This window comes from Pinus tabuliformis, chromosome 2_2, assembly GCF_031772625.1.
Source record: "Pinus tabuliformis cultivar Carrire ecotype Pingquan chromosome 2_2, CPIR1, whole genome shotgun sequence".
Classification (NCBI taxonomy): domain Eukaryota; kingdom Viridiplantae; phylum Streptophyta; class Pinopsida; order Pinales; family Pinaceae; genus Pinus; species Pinus tabuliformis.
Window position 1 is genome coordinate 762,246,589 of NC_142300.1, and position 25,451 is coordinate 762,272,039.

Sequence of the window (25,451 nt, forward strand, 5' to 3'; positions counted from 1 at the left end):
ACAAAGTTAGATCCATCTTGTTATTTCATGAGCCTATAAATGGAGATTTGTAACGCTGATATTGTAATCCTTATTTTTCATTAATAATATGATAGCAATTGTTAAGATCAATGTGTTATTTTACTTCTTAGCGCTGTAAGTCTTTAGCTTACCTAGTAGATCAGCAACGGCCCACTGAAGCCATCAAGGAAAGTTTTCCCTTAGTTTAAGTTATTAAATAGTTTAGTCTTTCAAGTTTTATTTTATGAGTGATGCTTTCGTAGTTCAAATTGTATTTTTGCTATATATTTAATGATTAATTGTTTGAAGTACACATCAGATAAAATTTGAGATCTCACCATTCACCTACATGCGCCACTAGTGAAGACTCATATTTCCTGTACTAATTTTGATTGTCTTGTTTAAATGCATTGAATTGATTAAGAGTAACAGGAAACGAAGTTAGATCCATCTTGTTATTTCATGAGCCTATAAATGGAGATTTGTAATGTTGATATTGTAATCCTTTTTTTCATTAATAATATGAACAACAATTGTTAAGATCAATGTGTTATTTTACTTCTTAACACTGTAAGTCTTTAGCTTACCTAGTAGATCGGCAAGGGCCCACCGAAGCCATCAAGGCAAGTTTTCCCTTTGTTTAAGTTATTAAATAGTTTAGTCTTTCCAGTTTTATTTTACAAGTGATGTTTTCATAGTTCAAATTATATTTGTGCTATAGGTTTAATGATTAATTGTTTGAAGTACACGTCAAATAAAATTTGAGATCTCACCATTCACCTACATGCGCCAATAGTGAAGACTCATATTTCATGTACTGATTTTGATTGTCTTGTTTAAATGCATTGAATTGATTAAGAGTAACAAGAAACAAAGTTAGATCCATCTTGTTATTTCATGAGCCTATAAATGGAGGAACTTGTTCCCTGATTTAGAATATTCAATTGCGGTACTTGAGCATTGTCTGGTTTTTCATTAATTGTGTGACAAAATGAATTACAGTTTGTAGAATGAAGTGTTAGTTTGTAATACTCACTATCTAGACCATAGTGCAGCAAACAACAAAACTTATCTATTGTCAGCACATATAGTGCATCAACTCTACTTATTATGATTCCCAGGTTGATAATTAAGTATCGAGGCAAACACTCAATAAAAGAGTATTATCATATATAATATATATACATGATGCCATAACAAATTACCAGTTTTTCATTAATTGTGTGACAAAATGAATTACAGATTGTAGAATGAAGTGTTAGTTTGTAATACTCACTATCTAGACCATAGTGCAGCAGACAACAAAATTTGAACACAAATTGGTATTGAAGTTTATATATCTGACTTTGCATGTCTAAACGAGTTCAATTATTTACTCAATAAAGGGGCATTTCCTATCTCAACAAAGAATGGCCAACAGATAAATAGGTGTCAAAGCAATTTCAGGATCAATAAAAAGGATTTACTATCCTGAAGCATCTGAGGGGATTCTAAAGTTTAGTTAACAAACAACATTTGCCTAGCATGAATCAATCTCACAGCTCACTCGAATATATATGCATGAAAGGATACATATTGATGCACATACAACAACCCAATGACTCATCAATACAAACCAAGATTTTGACAGACTTACATAAATTCAGAAACGTTCATGCAACTTTGAAGCATTCGTAGCATCAGAGGCATGATCCAATTCAAATTATGAACAAAATACAAAGAGGAATACTCCAGAAAAATTCAAAATTGTTATTAAGATAGAATCTCCAATGCAGCTATATGGTAGGTAAATCAGTACAGACAATGCAGGAAATTGCAAGACTGAAAGAGACAGTTTGTAGGATAATTATCTCCATATTTGGCATAACAGACAATGTTTTCCAATTGAACTCGTTGGATTTTCATGACTTCATCAATTGATTTTGCCTTCATGGAATAGTATATGATAGCGTAGTAGATTTTTATGTTATTTTGAACATGCCCTCTTCATGATTTGTCGATGTTCACTGAACGATGTTATGTCCTTTTATGCTTGTGATAAAGTGTTAACTGTCCTATTGCCCAAATCAACGTCGGTTGTTATCTTTTAGTTGTGTGTTCGGTGAAAGTGTTTATTTTGATCTTGTGTGCTCGTGTATATATGCGTGTTGATGTTCTTGGTCACATATAGTTTATGGTCTGCTAGGATAATGATGGTGTTGATGCTCGTTTTTTCCAGGTTGTTCTACAATCTTGCTTCCAACCAGGATTGTCCATGCATTCAACCTTAATGTGGAAGACATAAATTCTCAGCCAATCACACAATGTGGTCTTTTCCCAAGCATGCAATTCTCATCCAAGCAAAAAATGTGGTCTTTTGCCAAGCACACAATGTTTATCTATACAAATATTTTTTTGTTGTAAAACGCATCATGGAAGTGATGGTCATGGTTGAAGGCTTGTGTTTTATCTAGTCCATGGTTTTCCAACTTCCAGTTGTACAACAAGTGATAAAGTTGTGATAGATTAATTTAGCTTTTGTATAAGAATCATTACATGAAATGATGCTCTGGAAGCACGAGGGAAGTATTATTCAATACTGTGGCAGTTTCCACGGTCTTGAGGAAATAGTTCTAGCATTTTGTAATAAATTGAATATAATGAAATCCATTGCGGTGAATTTCTTGCTAGAAATATGTTATATCTCCAACATGAGCTTTTTTCATCATTTTTTTTTATATTCTGGAGTACCCAAAAATGTATTTATGTTGGATTCATTCTGAATCCAAATGAATCCATCTTCCCCAGAATAATGAGTCCCGGGGAAATCATAGACATCTCTGCATTGTCATGAATTTGACATGGCTTAGGCCAAGATATGACATTGGTTCTAATAGAATTTATAAACTTTGCCTATGAGGATGCTCTTCTAAAGCCATGTCTTCATGGATAGGCAGCAGCTACAAAAGTAGCAATCAACTCAGAAATCGACCAAATTTAATGCTTTTTCACATGCATTGGTGTACACTGTAAACAGAATAGGGATCAATGGTTTGACAATCGAAAATCAAATAGAGCTGAACGTGCAACTGTAAAATCAATATGGGATCTTTTATTAGAAACTAAATATTGACATGTTTCATCAGGCTTGTTTGTGTTGGATCATGGCATTTAGAAATCGAAGTTATCCCTTCTGAACAGATATTGAAGGAAAAAAAAGGGAACTCCTAGATCACCTGAATAACACCTTCCTCCAAACCATTTCCGACTCGCATGTCCTGGACTGCACTGGCAAAGAGACTTGCAAATTTTTCATAGATACCTGCAAATGAAATGGATATTGACCACCATAAAGACGGATAATGGATGAACTAGAGTAATTCTAAATTGCCAAAATGGCCATGGTGAGCGACCAAACATTGCAAATACTAACATTTAATAATTTCAAAGTGATTCAATGTAGCTATGTTGGTCAAATTTTAATTTATAGAGTATTTCATACAAGGAAGATAGAGAAGTTTGCATAAAACGTGAGATTCGGGATATGCAATCTATTTGAAAGGTAATGAAGTAATCAAGCTACAAGACCATGGAACAACTAGGATATATAATTGCTATTTAATTCTTAAAGAGAAGATATGATTGTAAGCAAATCTATCTGTCATTATAGAATCAACAATTGCAGATGAAGGAGCATGCCGTCTATTCAAAGCGATAGCACTAATAATTATACATTTAAGAACTATTATTAGAAACATGATTTTAGGTAAGTAAACAATAATAACAAATAATTGAGTTTATAAAGTTACGTTTTAGGTGAGCCTCTTTTAGAGCATCCATGAAGATAGAGTAAAGATCCCTATTTGATTGGCTGGATTCCACTCATTGAGATAAACAGAGAAATGAGAGAAATTTATCTGTAATGTAACCAATACACTCTATGCTTTGTTGAGCATATCGAGTACTTCTTGAAACCACCAATTTCACTCCAAAATTGTTTCTCTGATATCATTTCTCACTGTCCTGCTATTAATTAGTTAACACAAGCAAACATGAGAATATATACTTATGAAAGAATAGTTAATCAATAAGTCACAATGGCATCATAGATTATGTATGTGGCCTTACACATGCAAACAAGACTTAATAAACTAGAAAATAAAAACCCATAACATAAACAACATTAATTCATCACAATTCACAGATACATTCATGAAGATTTACCTAGCTTGAAATTGTCCACCAAGTGGCCATAGAAAAAGGATGTTCCACTAAACCATAGTCTCCCTACTGCAGCAATTCCCTTTGCAACAGGAGCCAGCTTCAAGCTGAGGCTATGAATCCACAAGAGTGAAGTTTTACAATTCGCAGAGACATTCATGAAGATTTACCTAGCTGGAAATTGTCCACCAAGTGGCCATAGAAGAAGGATGTTCCACTAAACCATAGTCTCCCTACTGCACCAATTCCCTTTGCAACAGAAGCCAGCTCCAAGCTGAGGCTACGAATCCACAAGAGTGAAATTTTAGTGTGGCTAGCTATAATTATCTTCTCGCAATCCAATTCCTAGGTTCACAGATAATAGTTACAACTACAATGGTCCCAATCCACAACCCTTTTCCCCTGTTAGCTTGCACAACCCAATGAATGGAATCACCTTTTTTTCTCTGTAGTCCCTCAAACTATTCTTCTTTCCAAATTTTGACACAAACTGGCAAGGAAATCTGTACATAATTCCTATTATTGTAGTTTATGGAAGATTTCTACAAATATATATGAATATGTATTGAATAATGAAGAATTGTTAAGATGATAAGAATGATGATTACAATGAAACTTGTGACAGTATACTTATATGCATTGTCTAGATGTAGCTACATCATTTCTAGTGAACATGGGCAACCATTCTTCATACTTGTCATGTAATTTATGGGGATATCCCTGAATGGCACACATGTCAAGGGGGCTTGTAGACACTAGTGAGCCATTGTGGCTGAGAAAGAAAGGGCTATTAAAGCGGGCTTTTCTTGTGCGAGAGCCTTGAGTTACAGGAGTATTCAAGATAGCCTTCCTTTTAGGAGGAATGAATGTTTTGCTAGGTCTGCTACCAGAAGATCCTCAATGGAATAAGACTTGGGATTTGCCAGATGAGAAATTAGTCATCCTACTAAGAAGTTTCCTAATTCTAGTGCTTGGTATATTCCATTATTAATGTAGAGCCTTTTAGTTTTGAGGTGGTAGCAGGTGAGAGAGTATGGTAGGATACCATGGTAGAGGACTACAAATTCATCCTAAAGAATGATGTCGATTAGATGGTATTGAGACTAGTAGAGAAGCCAATGATTGATTCCAAGTGGTGATTGACTATACTAAACCTAACCCTAGGTCCCTGCTAATGCTATTTAAAGAGGTCCCCACCCTCCATTTCACTCATACAATTCATTGAGGAATTTGGAATTTTTGAGTTGAGCCTTGGGTTGATTTGGAGTGTTTTTTGAACTCTTGAAGGGTTGTTTTGAAGAATTTGTTGGGCTGATTTGGAGAGTTTTTGAGCTGAGTTTCTTGGGCTGATTTGGACCTGATTGTAGGGTTTATTTTAGAATTTCCTGGGCTAGTTTGGAGGTGATTCAAGGGTTGATTTTCATAATTTCTTGGACTGTTATGAAAATGTTTTTCCTGCTGTTAGGAGGTGTTAGTTACTATATAGTCATGTTGAAGATGTAGATGATGAGAATTCAGATGATTCTCTCCTATGATTAGATTGTAGAGTCTAGAGTATATACTATATTTAATATTTATTAATTAATACTATTTTTATTTTTGGACTCTAGAGGCCATTCAAAGCCTCTTTGTTGTTGTATTCTGGTTCAGATTGGATTGCACTTAGTGTTATATTAGTTATATGCACCTTTGCTATATACTTGAAAAAAATTTCATATTTGTATATAATGGTTTGGATTCACATGGATGCTTATTAGATGCTACCATCATTAAATCATTATTACATGCATTCATGTAAGGAGGAGAGCTTCACAATTTTGTCTCTTCCCACTGTAATTAAAAATATCATATGTAGAATTTGATTGGGATTGTAAATAGAATATAGAGGGTGTGCATAATGCTAGGAGACTACAATGATAGGATATTTTTATCAGTGCCCTTCCCACACTCTACAATTTTGAGACCGATATGAAATGATGAACCTTTATTTGCTGATGAAGAAACCTTTACTCTGTCTTTTAAGCAACATGTGACCATGAGGCCCTGCTGTAGGATGAAGAGATACCCTTCCTAATTCTTCTCCTACTGTAAGAGGTTCATACTTGTTGAAATAGGAATTCATGTAATAGATGATGAATTTCTCCACTGTTGGACTGCTCTTACATTACAAGTATTCAATGATTGTTTTGAAGAGAGTTCCACTGAGTATTGATTTAAAGTCTACTTCTCATACTTAACAGAACTTCTTTAGGTGACATGACACATATGTAATCTTTATCAATCTAGTGGTAGGCTTGGCTGGGACTTCAAGTATGCATATAAGCCACCTATAGTTAATCCAATTCCATGCATATTCTGGAAGAATTTGGCAATTTGAGCACTTATTCAAGTGTTGTTCTTCAACTTTGACCAAGTCCACAGAAATTATATGACTCAAACAAACCTCAATATTGCCAGATCCAAATAGGATGTAGTTACCTATAGCAAGGCCTTGAATGCCATACAAAACTAGAATAGTCCCTAGGAGACTACAATGATAGGATATTTTTTATCACTTCCCTTCCCACACTCTACAATTTTGAGACCAATATGAAATGATGAACCTTTATTTGCTGATGAAGAAACCTTTACTCTGTCTTTTAAGAAACATGTGACCATGAGGCCCTAGTGTAGGATGAAGAGATACCCTTCCTAATTCTTCTGATGCTGTAAGAGGTTCATACTTGCTGAAATAGGAATTCATGTAACAGATGATGAATTTCTCCACTGTTGGAATGCTCTTACATTACAAGTATTCAATGATTGTTTTGAAGAGAGTTCCACTGAGTATTGATTTAAAGTCTACTTCTCATACTTAACAGAACTTCTTTAGGTGACATGACACATATGTAATCTTTATCAATCTAGTGGTAGGCTTGGCTGGGACTTCAGGTATGCATATAATCCACCTACAGTTAATCCAATTCCATGCATATTCTGGAATAATTTGGAAATTTGAGCACTTATTCAAGTGTTGTTCTTCAACTTTGACCAAGTCCACAGAAATTATACGACTCAAACAAACCTCAATATTACCAGATCCAAATAGGAGCTAGTTTGCTATAGGAAGGCTTTGAATGCCCTACAAAACTAGAACAGTCCCTAGGAGACTACAATGATAGGATATGTTTTCTCAGTGCCCTTCCCACACTCTACAATTCAATTTCTTGCAAAACTCAGATCCTGGTCTAGTCTCACATTTGGCTGTGTCTACCAATATTGATTCAGATATGATTTTTGGACTATCTTTTCTTATTCCATCATATAAAACCCCATAAATCTCATGAATGCATATAAAGGTAAGGTAAAATTTGGCTCTGTCTATCCATATTGATTCAGATATCATTTTTGGACTATTTTTTCTTATTCCATCATACAAAACCCCATAAATCTCATGAATGCATATAACTTATTTAGGTGACATGACACATATGTAATCTTTATCAATCTAGTGGTAGGCTTGGCTGGGACTTCAAGTATGCGTATAAGGCACCTGCAGTTAATCCAATTCCATGCATATTCTGGGAGAATTTGGCAATTTGAGCACTGATTCAAGTGTTGTTCTTCAACTTTGACCAAGTCCACAGAAATTATACGACTCAAACAAACATCAATATTGCCAGATCCAAATAGGAGCTAGTTGCCTATAGCAAGGCCTTGAATGCCCTACAAAACTAGAACAGTCCCTAGGAGACTACAATGATAGGATATTTTTTATCAGTGCCCTTCCCACACTCTACAATTTTGAGACCAATATGAAATGATGAACCTTTATTTGCTGATGAAGAAACCTTTACTTTGTCTTTTAAGCAACATGTGACCATGAGGCCCTGCTGTAGGATGAAGAGATACCCTTCCTAATTCTTCTCATGCTGTAAGAGGTTCATACTTGCTAAAATAGGAATTCATGTAACAGATGATGAATTTCTCCACTGTTGGACTGCTCTTACATTACAAGTATTCAATGATTGTTTTGAAGAGAGTTCCATTGAGTATTGATTTAAAGTCTACTTCCCATACTTAACAGAACATCTTTAGGTGACATGACACATATGTAATCTTTATCAATCTAGTGGTAGGCTTGGCTGGGACTTCAAGTATGCATATAATCCACACCTTTCAGTTAATCCAATTCCATGCATATTATGGAAGAATTTGGCAATTTGAGCACTGATTCAACTGTTGTTCTTCAACTTTGACCAGGTCCACAAAAACTATACGACTCAAATAAACCTCAATATTTCCAGATCCAAATAGGAGCTAGTTGCCTATAGGAAAGCTTTGAATGCCCTACAAAACTATAACAGTCCCTATGAGACTACAATGATAGGATATTTTTTCTCAGTGCCCTTCCCACACTATACAATTCAATTTCTTGCAAAACTCAGATCCTGGTCTAGTCTCAAATTTGGCTGTGTCTATGCATCTTGATTCAGATATCATTTTTGGACTATTTTTTATTATTCCATCATACAAAACCCCATAAATCTCATGAATGCATATAAAGGTAAGGTAAAATTTGATCTGTTGTCAATATTATTTTTCTGAGGAGAATCTAGAAGTATACATTAAAAAAAGACAAAAAAGTGTGAGATGCAATTCTAAACTTTGTTAAAGCAGGCCATGATAGTATGGTCACCCTTTCAACAATGGTTTCCAGATGTTTCATGATAACCACACTATCTTTCCTCGCACATCCGGTTTTTCTGGCAGGCTTTTGCTCTGCATCTTGCAGGTCTAATGTTAACAATGCAGATTTGCAGTCTCACCATTTTCAAATTAGGATTTGAAGATGGGGAGTTATGAGGTTTGTGAGCAATATGATTCAACCCAGATCGTTCAAATTGAAATCTGAGCAACAGAAATAGCAATCTGAGCATTTCTTAGTTGGAAAAATACTTATGAGCATCACTGCAAATGGGTCAATTTGATTATACTCCTTAGGAAATGGCGATCTTTTCTTAGATGAGTGAGAATTGGGAAGCTTATGGCTGGCAAGATATGGCTATATGAAGCCTAACAAAGTGATACACCATACATCTTGTTTCATTTTATTCTGTTTGGCACTACTACATATACAAGCAGTTATTTCTAGAGGGACCTAGTTGTGCTAGACTCTAGTTGTCCTCTGCCACCAGTGCAAAGACTTCAGTGTGAAATTAACCAGAAACTATAAATGTCCTATTTCGTTTGAATTTCTTGAAATATCACTACCTCTATGGATATGACTGTAAAAATCAGCCTTGGAGCAAGTTGTGCATTGTGTAAAAAGTTGCATAAAACATTCAACCCTTGCCCCCAATAGATGGAATTGAACAAAGTTACCAAACTTGTCTTAATGAAGTTAGAACTGTATCTATGCGAAGTTTATTTTACTAATTAAGGAGCAAATAGTCTAACGCGAATCCTACAAGCCAAACTAACAAGGGACCAAAAATAGATTTTGGCCATTCTACACCCCAGATTACTGAGGGTCTAACCAGTAAACACTTATCAAATCTGGGCCATTAATCAATGCGTTGAACCATTCCAGACAAAAACAAACACCATACAAAACTTTGCCAATGAAACAAATCCCTACATTAGCCCTATTTCAAGTGAATCTCAGCAGGGAGTGAATGTCCCAACGACTACAGCCCTGGATCCTTACCTTATTGCATATAGCCAGAACAAGGGACTATGCAGAATGTTGTCCACAAACAACGTAACCTTCTCACTTTCTAAATAGGGCAGACAACAGTTCAATGCGAAATAACTGGTAATTGCAATGTATGTCACCTTGATCAGCGCTAGAGTCATACAAAACAAAACCGTTGCAAATAGCTTAAGCCCCAATCCCACATTTTTCATAGGAAGAGAGACAGGATGAGAAAGAAGGGTTTCCTTAATAAAAACTAGATATTGTGGGCCAAACAAATGTAAGAAAAACAACAGCTACCATAAAATGACATGAATCTGAAAGAGCTCAATAAACCAAAATCTTCTCCACTCTAGAAACTCGCTTGTTCTTCCGTGGAAACCCTAAAAAATCCAAAATACATAAAACAAACCATAAAAAGCCTTGAAGGAATAGAGCTGGAATACCTGTTCTGCCATGGCTGCAGGAATTCAAGACTTCTAACTTCGCATTTCAAGGCCTCAGTCGCTCCCGCTCCTACCTGAGAAGTTACAACATTTTTGATGGAAAGATGTCGATTTCATTTTTCTCACCAGCGTTATGAGGGAGGATTTATTCTGCTTCATCATCGCGATGGTCTTTTTTTGTGCATGAGGTGGAGGTTTAGAGCTTGAGTCTAGGCAAAGCCCTTGTTGGCAGTGTGAGCCAAGCACATGTCAGCTGCGGAATGAATAGCTCGCTGGCAGTGTGTCTGTTCCACTTCCTCATTAACCATTTAGTTTTGGATCAGTGTTGGATCAACGATCACAATTCATTCAATCATCTAACACCACAAATCCATGGTCAACAATAGGACACGGCGGCGGCTGGGGCAATTCATTTCAAACGGAAATGCCTTACGACGTAAAAATCATATTACAAAGGCTTATCGGTAAACTATTCGAAAAATTTATTGGAAAACAATAACAAGTATGATTCCAATAAGAGCATAATACATATACATCATTGCAATGAAATATTGAATTCTAACGAAAGCTTAATATGCATAAAACCTCACAAAGAAGATTCCAATCACAGTATAATGTGTATAGATCCTTCCGATGAAACATTGAATTCAAACAATAGTTTAATGTGCATATAACCTCATAGAGAAACGTTAATTAACAAGGAATACATCCACTCTTTTGTTGAAACTAACACTAATACCAACCACATTTCTAAGGAGATTTTAATATGTACAAATCCTCCCAAAGATATGTTGATTAATTACAACCACAATTATAACAAAACTTTAATATGTATGGAACCTTAAAATAATAATGTACACATCCTCTATTCTGTAGAGATTTTAAACTCGAGTATATCTACCTCTAAAACCTTAGAATACTTGACCCTCGTACATCCCCGAATTTACTGTCCAGTACGAAGTATATTCCATTGCTTATACCTTCAAGTAATTTCGATCCTCCTTACATTTCCAACCATTCAAAAAACCAATCTTTGTTATCCAACGCCAATCCTTCCACTATTAAACTAAATTTACCTTCATCTAATTATTTCCATTCCAATACCCATGTTTCGCTCTCCCTCAATTGTCAGTTTCTCCTCTATTCTCCTATATTGATAAACATTTCCTCATGCCTAATTCCTATTCAATATAATTCCTATGTTATTACCAATCCACCCACCACCTTCGATTATGACAATGACAACTTTTCTAGCCATCTTTTTATGAATCTATTAAACACCCAGATAGATGCTCACAGCATCAATTTTCTAGAAACATGATTAAATTTTTCTTTTACAACCTGCGTAGAATTGAATATGATCTAAACTATTTACTTGATAGTGTCAAAGGAAAAATTAGGCAAGATTGCACCATTATCCTTAGGACAGCTAAATCTCCCAAAAGCAACATCTCCAAACTAGAATACCTTTTTTCTAAAAGCCTTAAATAACAACCCTAACATTTTTGTTTTGAAAGCACACAATGGTTGAGCTATAGTAGTTATGAATATAACTAATTATAATGATAAAATGTTCTACCACCTTAACAAGAGTGGATGCTATAGAAATATAAATAAGAATCCTTTCAAGAAACTTTCTAAATATTTATGCAACTAGATCAAAGCTAGTAAAGAACTTGATAATAAAAAGTTGATAGACAGAAATCCCTATACAACTAAGATTTATGCAGCAGTAAAAATCCACAAGGATGGAGTTCTCCTTATACCCATTGTCTGCACTATTGTTTGAACTACAAACGATCTTATTGAACACCTTCATGGTAAACTTAAATAGATGGTAGGTAATACAAGTTCTTTCATTAAGTACTCTAGCTTCTTTATGAATGAAATTAAAGATTTAAGACTTGATGAGAATGATATTTTCTTATGTTTTGATGTGAAGTCCCTATACACCAATATTTATATATAGGGATCTATGGAAGTTGTTGGCAATATTACTCATCTTGACACAACTTGATAGAAATTTTCTATGAATACACATTTTTTGGTTTCATGGGAGAAACCTATGAACAAACATGTGGAGTAGCTATGGGCTCTCCTCTTTCTCCCATTACTGTAAATCTATTCATGGAAGACTTTGAAACAAAAGCACTTGATTCCTCTAGTGTCAAAAATATTTTTTGATGACATCTTCATCATATGGCCACGTGGACGAGACAAATTAAAAATTTTCTTGGAACACCTAAAAAACCAATTTGATTTTATCAAATTCATAATGGATCTAGAGGAGGATAAAATCCTTCCCTTTCTTGAACTTCTCATGACCATCAATCAAGACGGTTCCATGTCTCACCATGTTTATTGTAGAAAGACTCATACCGAACAATACCTCCATGCCAGCTCCCACCATTATCCTTCTCAGAAACTTGGTGTTCTTAATACTTCAGCAGTGAGGACTTCTTACAAAGAACTTTTGGACAATGAGAAGACCCATCCTATGGATGTATTAATAAATAATAGGTACAAGAGATGCCAAGGAATCAAAGCTTTCAATAATTCCCATAAAGGACCTTGAAATAAAGAAAGATATGACCATATTATTAGCAAACTAAACATACCCTACGTCATGGGAAATACCAACAAAATTACTCACATTCTATCGAAAGAAAAATCTTAAGTCTACCTCTGAACCTATGAACACCATTCACCACTATGTGAAATGTGTTAATGATCACATTGCTCCCAAATGTCAAAAAAGTGTTTATCTTATTGCTTGTTCATGTAGGAGACCCTATGCTGGTGAAATTGGATGTTCCTTTTTGACAATGACACATGAACACTCAACAAATATAATGCATAATCGTTCTAAAACTTCTTCTTTGGTCGAAGATTCTAATAATACAAAAAAACAAATTTGCATTGAAAGAACTTGAATCCTTGCTAAAATTGATCACTATCACCATATAAAATTTAAGGAAACTATAGAAATAAGTAGACATTCTAATGACCTTAATAGAGATGAAGGCTAGAAAATAAGTGAGAATTGGATTCTCACCTTGACATCCAAATTTGTCTCTAACTAACTTCCTATGATCCAATTTTATAACAAATTAAAAAAGAATAATTCTTCGTATTTACCAATAATTATTATTGTCTCATTTCACTTAATAATAATATTAGCTCTACCAAATTAATGTTTTATAAAAATAATTATTAACATACTAATTTTGCTTAATCATATTATTTCACACTAACTTTTCTTTTGACTTTATTTTTTAATATATTACTTTACACAATTAATCCTCACATTTAGAAGAAATTTATTTATTTTAATTTATTCATTTTTAACAGGTTACCTTTCATTTATATATATATATATATATATATATATATATATATATATATATATATATATATATATATATATATATATATATATATATATAGATATATATATATAGATAGATAGATAGATAGATAGATAGATATATAGATATATATATTTCTTTCATTCATTTATTTTATTTTATTTCAATCAATATTTATTAATGTATTTAACTTAATTTTAATTTATTTTAAATATTAAGTAGTAATAACTTTTTAGTTATTCAGATATTTCATTAAAATTTTCATGATCATTTTTAGGGATTCTACAATTTCTGTTTTCCTTTTCTTGTTTGCCTTCCCATTATCATTACAGTTAGTATATGTGTGTGTGTGTGTGTGTTTGTGTGACATTATGATCAGACATTCGCATCTAGCTCGGAATCATGGTGATGAACGAGATATGATGGTTCGAAATATCAATGAAACCACCAATGCTTATGCGATGAATCCGTAAATAAGTTCTACACTCAATAGAACTTATAAATTTTAGCCTACATAAAGGATTTGTAGAGTAATAATTGTTAATGTTAACCTAAGCACATGAAAGTTATTAGAGGCTATATTTCAGTCAAAAAATTATAAATAAAAAATATTTGAAATAAAGTATAACACTATGTAGACCTTGAAAAATGGAGTTTAATTTAAAAGGAAGAACTAGAGTCAAAACCAAGTTTGCATTGTTTTTTTTACATTGAAAAGCTTAAGAAATGAGGATGATGCTTGTGTGCGCACACACATGCACATGCACACACACGTGTGTGTACACACACATGCACCAAATTCAACATGGAAAGAAAAATAAACCATCCATACCACTTTTTGGAGAATTTAAAATACATAATTTGGAAAAAAAGATACCAAAATTTGATTCTATATGAAAAATAAACCCAATTTGAAATCCCATAAAAAAATTAAATGTGAAACACTAATGGAGTAGTTAAAGTGCCACATGCTTACCTATGCATGACCTTATGACTATATAATTGAGCATACTTGCTAACTAGGTTGGTGACATGGCACTAAATTTCCCATGTGGTGTTGTGCTAATAACATAGGTTGAGGTGAGGTTGTAGTGACATGTAGGCCTACATGGTGAGATTGTTTCCATGTAAGTGGATGGATGTGGTATGAATATTATGATAGAGGATGCATATTAGTATATCTAATGGAGGAGGAGAATGTGTGCAATATTTTAAAGAGGAGTGGGGTCTCAAGCCTTGGAAAATCCATACACCTGAAGAGACTATGATGATTCTTCTAGTAAATTGGAATTTATATGGTTTAAATGGCACTTCTCGTGGTTAGAGCCTCTTAGTAGGGTAAGAGAGGGGTTTCTTGGTTGTTAAGGGTGTGTTTAAAGGTGCATTGGAGGGAAGTAATAGGAACAAAGAAATTGATTTGTGGTACACAATATAGATGTGGAAAATGATATGGAGAAAGTAATCATAAGTATTTGGGGACCATCTATCGAAAGGAGGTCAATGTAAAAAAGAGGCTAGAGGCATTCAAGCCATATTATTGAAATCGATTGGGGAAGGAGAGTTGAGTTGAAACCTCTATTGTAGGATGTGGGTGAAATAAAAATGAATAAAGTAGGTAAGGAGGGATATAAATAATGGTTGAAAGGTCCCAAGTTCATTACAAAAACCGAGAATGTAGGAAATTAAATTTTTTAAAATAAATTTTAGAAGTTTTAAAATAGTTTTCAAAATGAATCTTATAAAACATCATGCAGATGATAACATGAAAAATTATGGATAATTTTAGGATATGTTTTATGAAAAAATAATTGTTATTGGGTAATTTGGATGCTTTAGACTTAATTTTGCAATTAGATCTATTTTCTATAATCATTAGAACATGTGATTTTGAAAATTCCCCACATGAATAACTGCCAAATGTTGATGATGTATCTAATTAAACAATTAAATTTTACTCACTAGCCACTTTGATACAATGTTAAATATTATATATGGTCATGAGATCATAAAATAACAACAAATTCTCATATGACACAACATATAAATGGTAAAAATATCGAAAGAGAAATTCCTACAGAGTAAAGGGGGACCTTGATTTTTTGTTGATCAACTCTTTGTTTACAATTAGTACTCTAGTCATTTATTGGTAAAGAATATGTTTTCATACAACCTACTCTTTTTGTTTTTAGTGCACTAAGACATAGCTAGAAGATTGTATAAGCTATATTTACAAAAACTTGGGATATATTGATGGTTTTATAGATGAGTATAACTTTACCTTGTGAAGTCCATTTGTTAACTATGATTACAAAGCTTCTTCTCATTTATTAAATATTTATTAGTGTATACAAAATTAAATAATATGCACATAATTACACATAACAATTGTTCACTCTTAGTACACGTGACCAATATATGGAAAGCTACCTATGAGGAAAAGTCCCCTTCTAAAACTCTTTGGGATTAATGTATTCACTTACAATAATCATCAACATTGCATAAAAATCAACTAAATTAACACAAGGTATATGGATTTCATACCTTTGGTTGATTTCGATCCAACAAAAAATGCCTAGACTTTATACTATTGTGTAGGATCCAAGAAAGCTCACATTAAGGTAGTTGAGTCTATAACCTATAGATTAAATTAACAACCTCTCTCCGTTAGGGGTGAATTAACAATACCTTTAGCTAGTTAGGAATATCAAGGTATATTATGATTCAGATCTTGGGGGCTAAGATGTAGAAGGTTTGAAAGGTGAAAGAGGAGGAGAGAAAGCATATAGATATGCTATGAAACTAATCACAAGAACATTGGAAAATATGAAAGAATGTAATAAGTCACAAAAATATGAAGAGATAAAGAGAGACAATTGGAGAAGAAGGATTCCTTTGAGAAAACACATTACATGCAATGAGGCCAGTTTTTGGGACTTCTCCTTCCCGACCTTCACTCTCTTCCTATTTCCATCTTAAAATACATCTATTTGATGGGGTCAAATTAATTATATTTAACCACATAAACTACATATTTATCAAGTTCCCTTTTGAATGAAAAGATGAACTATGACTTATACATAGGATCTTAGACTATAACCCCTGAAGATTCAAATCAATCCTCCCCCATAGAAAATGATTGTTCACATTCTTCATGCACGATAAAAAAATAGCGACTGCATTATATTGAACATATTATCATAAACAAAATTTGTTATGATCTCATCATGAAGACAAGGTTTTTTTGTGGTTGACCCATAACTAAAGGTTTGTTGACACCCCATAACCATCATGCTTACAATGTGTGAAGTCGCAATGAAGTGAAGGATTTTGTAAGGTTAACCCATAATCATGGGTTTTATGATTACCCATAACTATATTGGAAAAGTTAATCATGGAGAAGGTGGTTGTGTAGTTTACCCGTAGTCATGGGTTTGTGGATGACCCATAAACTTTCTTTATAAAAAATATCTAGAAATGGACGTTTCACTACAACTTATTGATAAATTTTGTTACATGTTAAGAAATCAAATTCGATTGAAGACCCATTTGATGTATTGAAGTTATGTTTCCATTAGTATAAGATAATTTATTTGTAATGATACATGTAGCGAGAAAATTTTTCTGAAACTCAAGGTGCATAAGATTGTGCTTCTTTATAGACATGTGTAACTTTAATTGATGATGTCTCTTAAACTAGGAAATGAGATTAACTTGTGTATAAGTTTCATTTTAGCTGCTTGTAAATCCTTTGAATTGAGCTATAAGAACCCTATAAAATTATCTATAGAAGTTGTACCTCCCACATTAATTTGGATGAAAATTGTTTCCTTACATTTTATCCATTATTGTGCTTATATGGTAGCCAAACCACTATGGGAAATCTAAGAAATGGATGAAATGAGGTTCCCCAAGATTGTAGATGCTAAATGTAATTTATTTTAAGATATTTCATGGTTGTATAAATATGCAATAATGTTGAATATGAGAACATCGAGTGCAGGGGGCTAGAAAGGATGCCAAGGGTATGTGGTGAAACATGAGTTGTTTTATAGCTCATAGAAACTCCACGACCACCATGGAAACCCTAAAAAAGTCATGACGCATTTGAGAATACTTTGTGGTGGTGAGTGGATGTTTGAGGGTAGAAATCCCTGTAATGCTTGTTGACCAACTATCATACATTCATTGCATGGAATCCAAAATGGTTTCTAAAATTGATAAAATAAGGTTGTAGATTGTTTCAAAACTTCGAAACCAAAATATACTTCAAACCTTAGCTCCAATGGATTTATAACCCACTATGATACCAATGGTATGAATATTGGGGGAATATATCTACAAGGATGGAATGTTGACAAAGGAGGATAGAAAAGATACATGCTATCCATGAAAATAAACATAAGAAAATTGAGAAAGATGTAAGAAATAAACACATCACAAAAATATGAAAAGAGAGAAATAATTAGAGAAGAATGGTTCCATTAAGAGCAACCATTGCATGGAATCAAATCAATTTTAGAACCTCTTCTTCGTGACCTTCACTCTCTTCTTGTTGCCTTCTTATACGGTATCATGTTGATGAAGTCAATTTTTTTTAGGTTTGACTCCATCAATTACATATCTATCAAGTTCCCTTTTACATAAGAAAACAATTTTATTACTTATATAGATGAACTTAGACTATAAGCTTCCCTAAGGTTCTTATCATATTAAATTCACAACCTTAATTGGAGTATATTATTTTCTGTAGGAAAAACTGAAAATATCTTCACCCTTGATTTGGAATGTACTTAGAGAATTATTCATAAGACTAACCATTGTCTTTCATGGCTTATGAACAAATTTTCTTGATATCCTTGTTAATATGAAATATGTATGATAACTTTATAGATGCTCGTTTTTGTATCAATAATGATGAATGCACTTGATATTTTTAGAGTTTCAATATCCTTAAATATGTCGATCAAGCTTCATAATCACTAATTATCTGATATTATTTAGATTTTGCATACTATAAGCACTAGAATGAAAGACAAGTGTGAATGCATTTTTCATTAAAATGGTACTCATATAATTACATTGGTTATGACTATTTGATTCATCATCCAAGGTCTCTTCCACTGTTGATGATGGTTCATATTCCTCACCATAAACCTAATCAGTTAGGTGTCTAATATTCCAACCCTTGAATCAAAGGGGCTCTTGTGAGTACTAGTAGATATATTAGTAAAACTACCAATAGATGAATTTTCTCTCTCAATCTATTAGTTTTATGATGATCACAAACTGATTGGATAAAAAAATTGAAGAATCTAATAAATGGCCGTTAAAGGATGATGACCAAATTTAGAACTCTACTCTAAGGCTAAACATTTCTTGGGACATGTCCTAATTGGGCTAGAATTTGATTCTTTAAACTAATGGGATGTTCTCACAAATGGAAATTTGAATATGAGAAAAAGCTCTAGAACTTGGTTATAACCATAAATAGCTCTCAAAGAATTTTCAAATTAGGTTAGAAGTTGACACCTTCATATAATTGGAAGTTCTCACCAATGGCCATTCGAAGATGACAAAAATACAAGAAGTTATAATTGTTCTACTAAATAGTGGTTCTAGGAAGACAAAAAATCAAATCATGATTATGAGTATAGCTCTAGATTAGGGTTGATTCCCTATTTCGTTTTATGGCTCAAGACCACTTGTGCATGCTGAGTTGATAACGATAAAAAATAGAAGTATCATTGTCAATATTTACTATTATTCCCCGAGTCAATTGCAAGGTGATAAGATGAGTTTATTTCCACAATGCTCCCAAGGATAAAGATCAAAAGCGATAATCTTCCATATAATCAGTTTAATGATGACCTAATCTTCTATAGAAAATGTACTTGATTACAAATAATTTCAAGTGGTAAACTTAAAAAAGACTTATTTGCAAGTTATCATTATTTATTCCTTTTCCTTTAATGTTATAGTTGAATTTATATTAAATGTGTCAATGAGCAAGAATAATAATGGAGAAACTAGATATGACATAATTGTTGTACAATATCCATGAGAAAACCTAAATAGAGAGAACTTATAGGGAGATTAAAGATCCAATTCATTCATTAATTATGTCAATAGAAACTCCAACTAATACATTTAAGTTATTTGATATGAACTTAAGTATTTATAAATAAACTTTAAAAAAATGTAACACGGTAAACAGAATCATCATAGATGCCTCCCCTTAAGACACCACATACCAACTCATAAGGCATCCTGCCAAACCTCAATATACATAACAAATGGTGATTCTCATGGGTATGTAGGTATAAAAAACTAAAATCCAACTTTTCTTCTAATCAAGAGGAGAATTGTAATTAATAAATGGTGTTCCAAGATAGATAAAATATAAAATATGGAACTCCAATTGTTGGATATAATCCACATAAATATAATCCTAAATAAATAAAATTGGAGAAGGAAAACATGAAAAGACATTTCAAAAAAGAAATGAAGGGGCACTCCATTATATAAATTTGACTGCACACTAATGGAATAAAAGAAATTGGGAGTTACCTCGGAGGTGGTATCAAAGTAGTGTTATTCTTCTATAAATTCTCTCTTCCATCTACGCATTTTTTGGCCTACACTAATCCCTCCTGCTTCTCTAGTTTTAAATGGTGGATGAGATACTCTCTGGCATGAAATACAATTTCATTTCATTAATTTTCTAGTCATTCACATTTCATATGACCTTATTTCTCTAAAGTTGGAAGTTGACTTTATATTTTCATCAGTACTCTCTTTTATTATTTTATGTTTTCAAGGATTGAAACCTAAACTTATTTCTATAGTCCAACCTGAAGCCTATTTATAAGTAGGTTCTTCTCTCTTAAAATAAAATTAAAATATTCTCTAAATAGAAAATCAATGTGGGGTATATATGCTATGTATATTTAATTAGTTGTCCATATGACCTAATATAATTTCATGTAAATTTACTAAAAATAAGAATGTCATTAAGATGCTTAAAACTTAAAAGTTAAAAAATATTTTAACAAGTTATACCATGTTTATATATCTATATATACAAAAACATGTTAAAAAGAAAATATTTTAATTTTGTATAGAATAAAATATCCAATGTCAATTATGAGTAAAATATTTTAATATGAATTAATATTGATGTATACTTAACAATATATTAATAACAAAAAAACTAGTTTAATGTGTGCTCATAAACTGACTCAATACATATGTTATGTAATCTCTATAACATTTAAAAATAAAATTTAAACAATAAAAAATGATACATTTTTTTTCACTCTAAAGTAAATTTGCATTTAAAGAAATTTGATCCATTTAAGCTCATGTTAAATTTAGCCTTATGAATCTATACTTGTATAGTTTATAAATATTCTGACTACCCAACATCATTTGTTCTCATCCAAATCTAAATCCAAAATATGTTCACATGATACAACAGATTAGTTTGATAAAATCAATAATGAAGCTTCACATTGGTTAGATTGGTAGAAATGACTGTAAGGCGCCAATGCACAACAACTTTTCTATTTGAAAATATGGTGACTCTACGTGGTTGGGCCATTAAATCATTCTGACTATACATACTTAGGCTATCAAATAATTAATGAAATTCAGACTTAGAGTAAATCAATGTTTCATATAATCAACTCATTCTCAAGACAAATCTTTGTAATTTAAACAAATGATATAACCATTCATTGATCAAATGAATATGAGTTTCATTCTTATTAGTAATAGAGATAATGAGGGAATTTTCGTTACATACGTAATAATTATTATTAGGATGGTGTTTGGTCTAAAGTGCGGACGCAAATTAGAGTTTAATTTAATGTCAACCCGGGAAGGTAAACTTAGAAGTGCTTATCTAAAATATATAGATCTAGAAAGATTCCTAATTTGTCCAAGAGCTTAAAGTCCCCTTACAAGAACATATTCATTAAGATCTCTTTCAATAACTAATCAAACCTAGATCTAACAATTGTTTGAGATCTACGATTCTCTTACAAGAATATATTCTACAAGATCTCTTCTAAAAATTAGATCATCTAATAAGAACTTGAAAGCTGAAATGAAGTAAACCTAGATCTAATCATTGTATCAGATCTTATGGTTCTTTTACAAAAACACTTTCAAATAAGATCCTTCCAATATTAGAACATTTAATAAAACTTGAAAGCTAAAATCAAACAAAAACATAAAATAAATTATACCTAAAATAAACAAATAAGCATGCAAGTGAGTCCATGGGGGCCCTCCATAACTCCAAAAGCACACCACTTCAATGGAGACTAAAATATAGAAGCAAAATTGAAGTATGATCATTTATTCCAAAATCTCCATTACAAAAGCTTCAAGACTCTAAGATTTACAAAAACTTCAACATTACAAAACTTCAACATTCTAAGATTACAAAAACTTCAAGATTCTAAGATTCTAAGATTTTCAAATGGAGGAGATTGTATTCCTATTCATACAATGGGATGAGTAAAAAAATCATAATGATCATCCACTAATCTCTCTTTCAGTTCCATACATCTCTCAACCATCTAGACACATAACCCCCTTTTGTCCTTGATCTTCTCCATGAGATCATAATATTCTCCATGAGGTTTATCTCTTCAAATTCGAATTTGATCCTTCAAGGCCACGTAAAGGTGTCTTGAAAGCTTCCTTGGCACCCACACATGTCACAAAAGCAACCCACTTTCCATATACAAAGTAAAATATATTATTTTCTAATATTTAATCAAGAATTTCTCTCAAAAATGCTTAAAAATAAATAATATTTGGAAAATATAAATGAGACCCATGAATGGTGAATAATAGGGAAAATGGAGTGACAAGGTGGTGAATAGTGAGTGATAGAATGGAAGCATAGGTGACAAATGTATGGTAATGAGTGATATTTGCATGACATTTTGAAACCCCAACATACTACCCAACTGAAGCTCTTGCATGTCCTCATGCAAGCTACTACAATGACTTATTTGATTTATTTCTTAGATGAGCTTCCTTTTACAAGATGTTTGGTTCTTGTGTAACAAACATGTTTCAATCATGGACTTCCTTTTAACTTTGCACATCTTTGGATAACTTTTATTTTTGCAAAGCATTTACATATTTTAATGATTGGTTCTTGTGTTACAATCATTATTTACTTTGTTTAGATCAATCATTTTAAGAAGTCATTTAATATGCTCATCATTTTGTAGTAGTTTTTATTGTGGGAAGACTATGTGGGTTAAGATGTAATATGAATCAGGTAAAAAATGAAGTGTGAAATTCCCCCCTCCCCAACTGATGGTTTTTGGCAATTTTTAATGAGAAAGGGAATAGTGAAATAGTTTAATATTTTCCAAATATCATCATTTTAGCATCTAAGAAGAATTTTAAGATTAAAGGTTAGAAAACATCATAACTTACTTACCTAAAAAAGTGGATGAATCATGCATGTTTAGCTGCTACAATTCTAATCTGAAGCTTCTTCTACAAGTTGTGGATGAGAGATGGATTTGTATTGTCGTATCTGCTACTGGATAGTCTGATGAATCTAATGAGTCTACTAAATATGGCTGAAAATATATAAGGCTTGGAATGTATAAAAAATATATAAGTTACATTTTCCTCCCCCAAACCTTATTTATTGACTTGTCCTCAAGTCATGACAAACTGAAATACAATGAAAGGAAATCTACTTCATCTGCTACAAAATATGGGTCTTCAAGTCTTCAACGGTCGATGGCACAAATCTTACTATGTGATTAAATGTGCTGGTGTCGAACATAGTAAGAAGTTGTTGACTTAGTGGCCGTTAATGAATGCCCCTAGCCAACACAAGAGCTCCCACCATTGATTCCAATGGGAGTTAGGATGCCTAACACATCTTTGTAGGTATGAAGGAGTTTGTTGTGGTCGAGTCACCTACAAGATCCAACGAAAAACGGATATTAATGTACTCCCATTGTTTATTGGCAAGAGTACTTGCCATTAAGGCATGTAAGCCTCTAGGTGTTTTTACAAAGATAATTAGACTCTACGACTTTGACTCAGTGATATGTAGAAGCATGATTTTATTTGAGGAAGATGAAAATGGTAGAGAGAAAAGGAAATGGAATTGACAAGGAAAAGGAAATGGAAATGACAAGGAAAAGGAAATGGAAATGACAATAAGTGAGCTTTTTGTAAGTGATCTTCTTGTTTTATTTTGTGGGTTAGGGGTGAATGAAAAGAAGTAGTTTTGACTGCATGATTGAAACTTGCTCGGAAAAAGGGATTTTGGCTTGCATTGAGGACTCATTGGGATTTACAATTTTACAAAGGGAATGGAGGACTGGTTGTAATGAATATGGACTTATTCACATGATTCATCATAAAATTGATCTGTTGGAAGTCCAACTGTCGAAAAATTATACTCCTTGAATGATCATCTGATTAACGCAAACCTGCAAAAACTTGGCATTCACAAAACATAAATATATCCAAGCAAAAGTGATCAATTTCTACTTGGTTTTTTATGAAAAAAATAAACACCAATGGAACAGATTTAAATAAAATCAAATATATAAGTTAGCCCAATTCAATGATTTTTTACAAATTCATTTTCGGATATGAAATGAGTATAATTAATTCCCTTCTTATGTAAATAAAATTCAATTTCGTTGCAATTATGCAAATCCCGACAATAGTCGAAATTGTTTCATGATTTATGTCGATGATATCAAATTTCACATGTCGTCGTTGATCTTGTAATTGCCAAAAGCTGCATGATTTAAAAATTTGCAAGAGTTTAATACAAATGCATCAAGTAAAAATAAATAAATAAATAAATAAAAAACAAAAGTCATGAAAAAAACTAATTGTTACTCCTTGTTGAAAGTTTCGGCGTGTCGTGTTTTCTATGCTTCGCCCATTAATGGAAATCATCTGTCTAAAAAATGTTATGATATTGCACATGCATATTCTGAAGTTGATTCCATTTTTGCAGCTATTTCGATGTTGCAGCTATATCTCATCCATCAGCCCTGATAATTAAAACAAAGTTGTAGTGGCTATGTTTTTGCTCGATGAAATTAAACAAAGTGGTAGTGACTATGTCATGGCTGAACAGTAGCAGAAAAATTAGTGGAAGCTTCCGATCATTAACATTTTTCAACTAATTCTTTTTAGTTTTGTATGGATTTCAACCCTAGAAAAACTCAAAATCAATCCCATAAATAGACAATCAATCCCATAAACTCACAATCAATTTTTCCAGTTTGAATCGGAGGATTGTTCATCATATATGTGAGTGGTGATTGTAGTTATTGATGATGATGAAGAAGAGCTGTTGTTTGGGATAATTACCAGAATAACAACCAACAGGATGCAGATTGAGATAGGGGACACTATTCTCACGATTTCTTCTCCAAGTCCATCCAGTATGCTTCTCCTATTCATTTTTCCTTTGATAATTGCAATCAGCTGAAACAACACAATTGCAGTTGCATCCCGAATGTGTATCCTTCATTAAATGTTGAGAAACTGTGGGCCACCTCGAAATGCATTAGTCTTACGAGGTGACCTTTTGCGGCAGATTTTGCTAGGGATACAGATATCGTGGTATTTGTTATTCTTCGCATATTTATAAGTCGCACCCTAACATTTTATATCATAATCAATGACCTGAAAATGTTTTGGGCTTTGTGTGATAGAGGTCACTGGCAAATTGAGATAACATAGATC